Here is an 11434-nt window from a genome sequence, read left to right as displayed (position 1 = left end):
TTCAAGACAGCTGCCCGGTCTGGACATTTTGTTGGCCTGGAAAAGAGACAGCATCTAAGCAACAAGTAGAGTGGCCCGGGGACGCCCGTGGTTCCTCTAGTGGAGGTGAAGTCCATCTTGTTCTGCAGTGATTCCTGAGAGCTTCTGTTCTCCGGAGATGAGGCCTTCTGGCTAACTTCTTCCTGCGGGACACGTGTCTTTCAAAAAGGTACCACCATTTTATTTTGTTGCTCCAGGTGGAGTGAAACGACCACTGAGTTTTAGGTCACTACGATCTCCAGCCACCATTCAGGCCTGCAACATTTATTTTCTTTTATATTGTTTTGCCGGCATAGTGTTAAAGGATAAGGATGATTTGAAATTTAAGTTGAATAACAGAAGGCACTTTAATTTTGTATTTCTCTTTTATTTTCCTTCAAATATCAGTAAATTGACCCTTTCCATTTCAAATACTGTTGTGTTTATTGTGTTTACAGTAAAGCTCATTCTCTTTAAGGTTTTAAGGTGGTAGTAGTAAATGTACATTCTCTGTTGCTAATCCTATTGTGCGTTAGTGTATGTTAGTTTGTGGGGGTAATTTGAGTTGAATAATCTTTAATTGTTAACAGTTACAGTAGATAGAGAAAAGAACCTAGGGCCCCATCTACATCGTTATTTATATATATATGGTAGACGGGCTACATAAAATGGAGGCACCGCTGGGATGTTCACAACCCCCCTTTTATTAGATTTCAGTGGATTAGCTAAGAAACCGTAGAGAAGCAATACTCTTAAGAATGGCAGATAAGGTAAACCTTGTTTCTGAGCTGAAGAGATGGTGCAGGGGTGAAGGTTTGGATGAAGCCCATGGACTAATGGTCATTGTTCCAGAAGATACTGAAATATCCAAAATTGAAGAGACTCTTGAAACTATTAAGTGCTTAGGGCGAGTTCGTGTCAGAGGAAGGATCTTTGATGCCAGATCAGACAACCTGAGGGTTTTGTGTGAAAGTAGAGAAACTTTATCTGGCGCAAGGCTTCCTTCAGAGGTCCATCTTCCCGAGGGAAGGGGGTCCTGGCCCTTAGTCACTACAGGAAACTCCCCTGACACTGCTGATGAAGAGTTTGACAAAAAACTAAAAGGGCTATTGGCAGCTGAAGGAAAGACCATAGAGGACCTTAAAGTCCTGCTGACTACTGGTCAACGCCCCACGGACTCTACTGAGTCCATCCTCCAAGCAGTTGGGGATTTTTTGGAAAAGGCTACTTAACCTCCCTGAGAAGGTATTTATCGACGCTTACGCATTTTTTCAGGAGCACAGCCTGTCCCAGCTGGGGAAGAGCAGTTTGAGTACTGGCTCGAACAGGCATGGCTCATGATAGAAGAAAGTGAATGCACTGATAAAGAAAAAAAGCGGCGATTAATAGAAAGTTTAAAGGGGCCAGCACTGGAAATTACAAAAGCTGTGCGAACCTCTAATCCGGATGTTAGCCCTGCTGTGTATTTGGAAGCCCTAGAAAGTGCTTTCGGAACAGCAGAATCCGGGGATGATCTGTATTTCGCATTCAGATTGATGCAGCAGCAACCTGGAGAAAAACTTTCCGATTTCCTCCGAAGGCTGGAGCGCGCTCTCTCTAAGGTCATTCAGAGAGGTGGCATTCCCCCTAGTTGTAGGGATAGGGCTCGTTTGGAGCAACTACTCAGAGGGGCAGTGGCCTCTGACCTGATGTTAATCCAGCTACGCTTAAGAGAGCGAAAGACAGCTCCTCCTACCTTTCTGCAGCTTTTGAGTGAAGTTCGGGCTGAGGAAGAGTATGAAGCCTCTAGGATGAAACTCAAAACTTCAGTGCATCGAGGAGAAGCAACACAGAGAGTGGATCTAAGACAGGCCGAGATCCAAAGTCTAAAAGCTGAAATCAAAGAGCTCAAGAGCATGGTTGCATCGGTTGGGACCAAGCCCCATGTACCTAAGGATGAATATCCCAGTGCTGGTACTGTGATCAAAGAACACACTTTTGAGATCACTCAAGAGTCTGAGCTGACATCTTTAAAAAAGCAATTAAAGAGGTTGCAGCAAAAAGTAAATAAAAGAGTGCCTGAATCAGACACGCTGGCCCAACCAGCTACAGTTTCAACTGTGGAAGCTTCTGCTAGCTCCCTCTCCAGACCCTCCAGACACACAGAGGAACAGTTCTGTTACCGGTGTGGGGAGAAACGTCACTTTGCCGCAAAATGCCGTAATCCAGAAAATCAGAGCAATGTCATTAGGCAACTGATTCAAGCTCTAAAGCTAGCAAAGGTACACCAACCTTCTGCAAAACCAGCAAGGGAAGAGGTTAACTGTGGTGTCAAGAGAAGTCTCGTACTTACACCACAGGACTCTGGAATCCCTGAAGGTTTGATTGGGCCACCTAGCATTGTACAGTTAAAAGTTAATTGACACTCATGCCATGCTCTGTTTGATAGTGGCTCTCAGGTCACTATAATTTTTGAGTGCTGGTACCAAAAGTACCTCCCGGATGTCCCCATACAACCAGTGTCCGGTCTTGCTCTGTGGGGTTTGAGTGAGTCAGAGGCTAGCTATCCTTATCGTGGCTATGTAGTGGTAGACCTTGAATACCCAGCCATGGTCACAGGGACATGTCAGATTGTGACAGTTCTTGCCCTGATTTGCCCCAGTCCCCGAACTGATGACCAGACCCCAGTTATTATAGGGACAAATACCAGTCATGTCAGGAGTCTAGTGGAACAGTGTCGAGCAAGTGGCATTGATATCACACAAACTCTTGGCATACCGGCTGAGTCTAACAGTGAGCATTCAGCTGCAGAGACTACATCACCTGCCAGTGAGTCAGAGGACAGTGTTGGCATGGTGACATGGCAGGGCCCTGGCCCTCTTACTCTGCCCCCAGGTGCAGACCAGCAGGTGGTCTGCAAAGTTGATCTCACACAACCGGTTGATAAAGAGATCCTGATGCTTGACTCCTCTCCCTCGGCTCCACTTCCAGCCAGTGTGTTACTGCAACCTATGGTAGTACCAGGCCATGCAGTGAATGTCAATAATTTCAGAATCCTGGTTCAGAACCAGTCTCGGAAAGAGACAGTCATACCAGTGGGCACGGTCCTGGGACACATGTACCTCACTGAGAGTGTTGCTACAGTTCCTCTGGCCAAGTCAGCATCAACATCAGACATTGATGCCAAACTGATTAATTTTGGAGATTCACCTGTCCCAGAAGAATGGAAGAGACGATTAGGAGAAAAACTGTCTCAACGATCAAATGTCTTCTCCAAGGAGGAATGGGATGTTGGGCTAGCCAGAGATGTGGAGCACACAATTCGCCTCTCTGATGATAGACCCTTTCGGCAGCGTTCCCGCCGCCTGGCTCCTGCAGACATTGAGGATGTCAGAAAGCACCTCCAACAGCTCCTGTGTGCAGGCATCATTAAAGAGTCTCGTAGTCCATATGCGTCACCAATTGTGATCGTTAGGAAGAAAAATGGGACTATAAGGATGTGCATTGACTACAGGCTACTGAATAGCCGGACAGTTCCCGATCAATACACTACACCTTGTATTGATGAAGTACTGGACTCCCTGTCTGGAAGCCAGTGGTTCTCTGTTCTCGACTTGCGGAGCGGCTATTACCAAATAGCCATGGCTGAGGAGGACAAAGAAAAAAACTGCATTCATTTGTCCTCTGGGCTTTTTCCAGTTCGAAAGAATGCCTCAGGGAATAACTGGAGCCCCAGCAACTTTCCAAAGGTTAATGGAAAAGACTGTTGGTGACATGAACTTGCTGCAAGTACTGGTCTACCTCGATGACCTAATTGTCTTTGGAAGGTCCTTGGAAGAGCACGAGGAAAGGCTCCTCAAAGTTCTAGACCGACTTGCAGAGGCTGGACTGAAACTCTCTCTTGAGAAGTGTCAGTTCTGCCAGCCAAAAGTAAAGTTTCTTGGCCACATTGTATCCGCAGATGGTGTTTCACCAGACCCACAGAAAATCGAGGCAGTCATTGGCTGGCCTCAGCCAACAAACCTGAAAACATTGAAATCCTTTTTGGGTTTCTGTGGATACTATCGCAGGTTCATAGCCAACTATGCTGCCATTGTCAGACCGTTGACTGAGCTGACAAAAGGCTATGCTCCCACCCAGAAAAGTAAGAGGCAAAACAGAGACCCTACTAAGACTTACCTGAGTGAGTCCGAACCTTTTGGTGAAAGATGGGATCAGTCCTGCATAGATGCATTCCATCAGATCATCTACTGCTTGACTCATGCCCCTGTGTTAGCTTTTGCTAACCCTGAAAAGCCGTACATCCTGCATGTGGATGCAAGCTTGAAGGGGATTGGGGCTGTCCTTTATCAGGAATACCCAGAAGGATTGAGACCAGTTGCATTTGCCAGCAGAAAGCTTAGCCAATCTGAGAAACGATACCCAGTACATCAGCTGGAGTTCCTGTCACTTAAGTGGGCTGTGGTCGACAAGTTCCACGATTATCTTTATGGGGTTCGATTCACGGTGCGCACCGATAACAATCCCTTGACGTATGTACTCACCACAGCCAAGCTTAATGCAGTGGGGCATCGATGGCTTGCTGCCCTTTCCACATACGACTTTGACATCTATTACCGACCTGGAAGGCATAATATAGATGCTGACCTCCTTTCCAGAAACTTTCCAAACAGTGATAACACAGAATGGGAGATCATTCCGCAGGCAGATGTAAAGTCAGTCTGTCAAAAGGTTTGTGTCTCTGAGTCCTCAGATGGCCCCCCAAGGTACATTGATCAGTTAGGAGCTCCTCCTGCTTGTGTGCCACACATCTACTCTTTCCCGACATACATGGGATTGAAGTCTTTAGAGAGTCTGAGACAAACACAGCTGGTCAGTGCCAAAAAAGAGGATGCGGTAATTAGAGCAGCTTTGCAAGCGGTTCAGAATAAACAATGGCCTGAGGATACAGAGAATAATCCAGAGGTCTCCCAGCTGAAACAAGACAAGGATAAGCTGGTAATAAAGGATGGGCTGCTTTATCGAGTAAGCAGGCACCCTTCAGGTGAAGAACTCACTCAGCTTGTTCTACCTATGGAGTTCCGTAAGAGTGTGTTAACATCATTGCTCGATGATTTGGGACACCTTGGCATTGAAAGGACCACTGATCTTCTGCGGAGAAGGTTCTTTTGGCCCAAGAGATGTGGAGCAGCATGTAAAGACTTGTGGAGAGTGCATTACCCGTAAGTCACCTCCACAGAGAGCAGCTCCATCAGATCCTGAGCAGCGGCCCTATGGATCTAGTATGTATTGATTTCCTTTCATTGGAACCTGATAGGAAAGGCATGAGCAGTGTATTAGTGATCACTGATCATTTCACTCGCTATGCACAAGCTTTCCCTACCAAGAACCAGAAGGCTCAGACTGTGGCAAAGATACTGGTTGACAAGTATTTTGTACATTATGGTCTGCCTTCTAGAATCCATTCAGATCAGGGCAGAGATTTCGAGAGTCACCTGATTCGAGACATGCTGAAGATGATGGGAGTGCGGAAGTCCCGAACTACTCCGTATCACCCACAAGGAGACCCTCAACCGGAAAGGTTCAACCGGACCCTGCTTTCCATGCTTGCTACTCTGAGTGATGAGAAAAAACAACAGTGGAGTCAACATGTTGGATTTCTGGTGCACGCCTACAACAGTACTAAATGCGATGCAACGTGGTATTCCCCGTATTATCTGATGTTTGGCAGGGAAGCCCGGCTAGGGCCCCATCTACGTCGTTATTTATATATATGGTAGACGGGCTACAAGCATATCTGGCATGGCTAGAAATACAGGACATTGACCTTGGACTTGGGGATGTTATTGTACAGTGAACACAGAAAAAAGTGATTTGTTTCATATCAGACAAATTTAGATGGAATTACCTAGTCTTTCTATACATGTATATAGATATTTTTGTTCCCAAGTCTTATCAGCTACCTGGTACTGTGTAACTTCATTTTAGGTATGTTCATCCAGAATGAGGTTGCTAATGATAAATGTTTTGCATAATATTCATATTCAGTTGTTTAAATGCATGCAGTGTTTGTTTGGTGGTTAAATGCATGCAGGGTTCGTTTACTGGTTGAAATAAAATTCTTTTTATGGTTATATCAATGCTTTCTTTGATTAAATCAATGGGGTACAGAATTACCCCAAGTCACTAACAACGTAAACAAAAAAGTGCACAAGTATAAGGGTTATTCTGAGCAGATTTTAGCTCAAACACATCAGACACGACCTCTGCAGCTGTTTTTATGTACTGCTCCTTTACAAACTATGAAATAAATCAATACTATTATATGAATATGACAAGGTTCAGTTACCTTTGCAGAAAATAGCTGAGAGAAATGTCTTTCAAAGATCTCCTTTTTACTTTTATATTGTTTTTAACTTTGACTTTTTCACTTTTCTTTGACTAACGTTGAATTAGTGCTTCAGCATCTACAAGTCTTTTTATATGACTAAGTGTATTTGTATTTGAGCATATTAATATAATTTCCACACAAACTCGTATGTTAATCTTTGACTATTTAAAGTATACCCTGAGCGTGCACTATAGTAATAATAGTACCTTAAAGTGAAATTAAACAGATGATGACATTTGATTTATTTCATAGTTTATTTGTTAGTTGTAAATAAAGCAGCTGCAGAGGTGTCTGATGTGTTGACCCTGAAACAGGAATGTGTCAGCTAAAATCTGCTCGGAATGAATCCAGGTGCAGATGTGTCACAGCTTCATCTGGTTGTAGGTGATGGCACTTTGCCACAGGTGGCGCTATTGGACTCCACTCCATCTGAGCGCCTCTGCTTGGACTCTGCCACAGCGTAGCACGAGCTTTCAGTCCATCGGAGGTCACCTAAAATAAAGTGTCAGCTTTGGTTGTAGGACTCAAATCACGCATCAGGATGTGGGAAAAAGAAGGTTTGCTGAGCAGTTTGGTGACTTTGCTGAGTTTATGAATCTATAATGTCCTTCAGGACTGTAGCAGTAGTGCCACGTGGGAATCTCACATTTACACTCAAAGATGTTTCATTTTCACATAAAATATTCACAGTGGTTATTTCCTGCTTTGTTGGCAGCAGCTCCTGAAAATCAACTGTTAGGACACATCTGTTCCACCCTCACCAGTCAATCCAACACCAGTTCATCTGGAACACCAGCACACTGTTCAACCCCCCCGCTGACCCTCACCTCTCATTGGAGAGTGAAACATGGGATATGAGTGACTGAGGTGATGAATAACAGGTGATGTTTGATTTGTTTCAGTGTTCCCCATCAAATCAGTTTGACTCAGATTAAAGTTCAACTTCATAACTGGAGTTTTAATGAACCTTCATGTCTCATTGGAGCGCTGTCAGGATATTTTGAACTGAATCACTGGGTCGTGTTTATTTCCTGCTGTTCACGTGTCATACTTGTCTCTAACTATTTATTTTCAATTCAGACTAACATTAAAATATTTTAATACAGGAAGGAAAGTTGGAGCATTTTCATCTGGAGCAGAAACATCTGGACCAGCATGTTGATGCTGTTTGTGGATATCCTGATGACTGATGTCAGGCCTGCTCCAGAAATGATCAAATTATCTGTTTTTTTTTTTTTTTTTTTATTCAGCTGTATTCTAAATACCAGCTGTCTGTTATTAGTTTCAGAAGTCGACTAGAATAAATAAATAATATTTGATCTGTGTGATTTTTCTAGGATGAGCAGTGAGGATTATGTATACATGTATAGTAATTTCAAGAGAGATCTCCTGTGCTGATTAATCAGTAATATTTCAGTAATAATTTACATTTCTTTACCTCCTTCTTCCAAATCAGTCCAGTGTTTGACCTTTCAAAATAATTTACCAGCGATGGTCCTTTTATAGTTGAGCATCTTCCAGAGTGTTTATAAAAAATGTAGATATATTTTAAAAGCACAGGTAATTAGGTCTGTTACATGTTATTTTCATTTTAAATGTTAATCATAAGGGTAAAAAGCAGTGAAGTACCCAGTGAAGCTGAGCTGATGTCATCAGGTATGCTGCTGTCCTCCTGTCCTCAGAAGTCTGCTGGAGTACTTGCCAAGTAGGAACTCGCAGGTATTGAAGGACAAACTGTGTATTTGGTCCTGAGAAACGCCCACTGAAAGAATGGACTGAGGACCAAAGTTGTGGTGTTAACTACATCAGTGTTAGCCCCGGCCCCTGACTTTGATGAGTGAGGTTGACAGATAAAATAAATTCATGATGCACTGCAACACAGAAACCATGAAATGTCCTGTCGCTTGTTTGTGTCTATTGTTAAGTGAATGGGCGTCTGGTGTGAGTGGGCTACCCTCTGTGATGGGGGCAGTAGCACCAGTCTCAGGTGCTGCAGTGCTCTGGGATGCTGTCACCACGGCCCTGGGTTCATCCCCCCCTGCTCTGGGCTGGGGTGTGGGAGATCAAGGTGCCTATTGAGCCAGTGGACAGCTGGCTCGCTTCTTCCAGGGTTTTTTTTTTTTTTTTTTCCTTCCTGGTCATATCCGCCCCCTCCCCCTCCCCCCCCACACACACATACACACATAGACAGACACACACACACACAGACACACACACAGACACACACACACACACACACACACACGTAGGGTGGAAGCGCCACGCGCAGAGCTGCGGCCACTTGCCTCTCCTTTTTAATTGCACTATAGTCATTATAACACATACACACATACTACTCGATACACATAGGACCTTTGGGGCAGGCATGTTACCCAGGGGTTGATCCTCATTACTGTCTGTCCCCAAATTTTATTTGCACTTTAGACATGGAGGGTTTTGGGGGGGCAGTGTGGACGAGCACTGACGATCAGCAGTTGGTGCTTGTGGCACAACTGCCCCCTCAATTTTAACTGCACCCTATACACCTCATTCATTCACATGAGTGAGTGTGTATGTGCATGTATATATATTTGTGCATAAACGTGTACATGGGTGTGCTTGTGGGTGTGCGTGGGGTTGTATGTTTGGCTGGACCTGGGTCTGGGCCTGTGCCTTGCCTCCTGGCCGCTCCATGCTGGTTGCCTCTCCCCCCCTGCCCCCCTGGGGTGTGGGTACCTCCGGGTTCCTGGGATGTTCTGGCGTGGGTGGTGACCTGCTCCCCTGGGGGCTGCGGCGCGGGGCTGCATTGGCCTCTTCGGCGCGAGGGGGGGGCTCTGTGGGGGCTCGGGCGGTCCTCGGGTGCCGGGGCCCTGGTGCCGGCCTGTGCGGGGGGCTGGCCGCTGGGGGGGGGGGCTGGGTTCTCGTTGCCTCGGATTCTCTGGTGCCCTTGCTCCTTGACTGGGGGGGCTCCGTCCGAAACCTCCCTCCCCTGGCTGCTGGGGTGGGTGTGCGGTTGTCTTTGGAATGAGTGGCCGCGGGTCTTCGTAGGTCTTGGTGGGCTGCTGGCGGCCTGGGCTTCCTGGGGCTCTCTTTGTCTGCCTCTAGCTTCTGATGGGCAGGGCTGCAGCGTTCTGCCCTCATTGGTAAGTACATTTCATGACACAAACACAAATACTCACGTAATCATAATACAAAAGGGTTGGTCTGTGTAATCAAGCAATTTTTGTTTTCCCCACACAATTTTTAATTTTGCAAGTATTGTCAGTATCTTTTATGTTTAACAAGTGACTAATTATTTGGTTTATTCATCCTATTTTTTTTCTCTCTATTCTCTTCTTTCCCTTCTCTCTTACTCTCTCTCTTTCTCTCTCCCTTTTTCTTTTCTTCTTTTCTTTTTCCTAAGCCTGTCAGCTCTGGCAAAATGCATCACACAGTATGCTAAAAATAATTCAAATAAAATAAAGGGTCACACACTAACAAGAGAAGCCTATAGAGAACCTATAGAGCTCACCTTGAAATAGCAAATATGTTTGGCACAACAACACGCTCAGGTCACAGTTCTGTTTGCAAGATCTGCCAGACATGACAGGCTTAAAAAACAAACAAACAAACAAAAAAAGAAACCATGAAATTATTAAATAAGGAAATAATTTAATTAATCACACTCTGCAAAAGGCTAGCAACCTGTACAAGGTATACCCTGCCTCAGACCCTATGAAAGGCTGCACCCCCCCCCACCCCCTGATCCAGAAAAGGAAAAGTGGTAGAAGATGTATAGATGATTTATTTATTTATTTTTCCTCATTTTTGGTGCTCGATACAAACAGAATAGAAATAAACTTTATTGTAGAAGTTTATATAATAGTGGAGAGATAAAGAACATCATACTGTGGTCTGAGGCTCAGAGTTATTTGTGAAGATCCATAAAAAATGCACAAGTAAAAGTTTTCATAAATACTTTAAGGTATATTATCATTAGCATGACATAAACAGATCACATAACAGTGAGTGACAGATGAAGTCACAAATATGATTCTAATTCTGGGAGCTAAATTTTGCAACTATGAAGCAATTAAAAAAATACATAAATACATCTGCATTAACAGCTGTTATCTGAAGGTCAGATCAAACTGTTTCATTCTGATTTAAATGCAGGTTAGAAAGTTTCATAGTGCAGAAAATGGCTTCAAAACTAACAAAAACCTTTGATACGAGATAAAGTTATCACCTATATTTAATTTTTGAATATTACAATACTGAAAATTATTATTCTGTTGGCGAGAGGTGGTCTCACACGCACGCACACACACACACACACACACACACACACACACACACACACACACACACACACACACACACACACACACACACACACACACACAGAGATCAAAAGCAGAGGGAGAGATTGAACAGTGACCTACAAGGACATCCAAAGTATTAATCTGATCCTGAGTCTGTTTTCTGCTCATATGAAATGTGCTGAGATGATCTTTAACAGCAGTGACGTTGTTTCTGTGCTGAGTTGATGTTGATGATCAGTGGAGTCTGACAGAAGCAGAAGGGTCTGCAGAGTTTTCATAGGTCACTGTACCTTCATCTTCATCACTGTGCACCTGTGGAAAACAACACAACACACTTTAGATGCTCTCATCAAACTGACACTCACACTTTGTGGGATTGTTTAAACTCACGCTTCTTTTTTCCATCTGTGTTTTGTTCACTGAAAGAAAAAAAACACAACAAAGGAAATTGAACTTTATTGTGAAAGTTTATCAAAGCTTCCTGTGTATCAAAGTTTCATCTGTGAATGTTCTCACCTTTAGATTTTGCCCACATGTTGACTGTAACAGCAGATATTAAGAGCGCAGCTAAACCCACAGAAGCAATGATGCATCTTAACAAATATGGAAAATCTGAAAATAATAATAAAAACATTTTAGCTTCAGGTTTTTGTTCCACAAACAAAATGATAAGATTTCAAAACTGACAAATACTGTCAGTGTTTTATGTTGTGGTGATGAAGCATTATAGTTTTGTCACTGAAAATAAACACTATACATACCT

General features: G+C 43.9%; 1 long non-coding RNA gene across 1 annotated transcript; it reads right to left on the bottom strand.

The window, feature by feature from the left end:
* Window positions 1-10878: 10878 nt before the first annotated feature.
* LOC115774001 (uncharacterized) lies at window positions 10879-11285 on the bottom strand. The gene is made up of 3 exons (XR_004019155.1): window positions 11188-11285; window positions 11062-11090; window positions 10879-10983 (listed from the first exon to the last, which is right to left on the bottom strand). It is a non-coding gene; the product is annotated as an uncharacterized LOC115774001 (long non-coding RNA).
* Window positions 11286-11434: the final 149 nt, after the last annotated feature.

Source organism: Archocentrus centrarchus, chromosome 24 (assembly GCF_007364275.1).
Source record: "Archocentrus centrarchus isolate MPI-CPG fArcCen1 chromosome 24, fArcCen1, whole genome shotgun sequence".
Classification (NCBI taxonomy): Eukaryota; Metazoa; Chordata; class Actinopteri; order Cichliformes; family Cichlidae; genus Archocentrus; species Archocentrus centrarchus.
The sequence above is the reverse complement of the archived record's forward strand: the minus strand, read 5'-3'. Positions and strand labels throughout refer to the sequence as shown.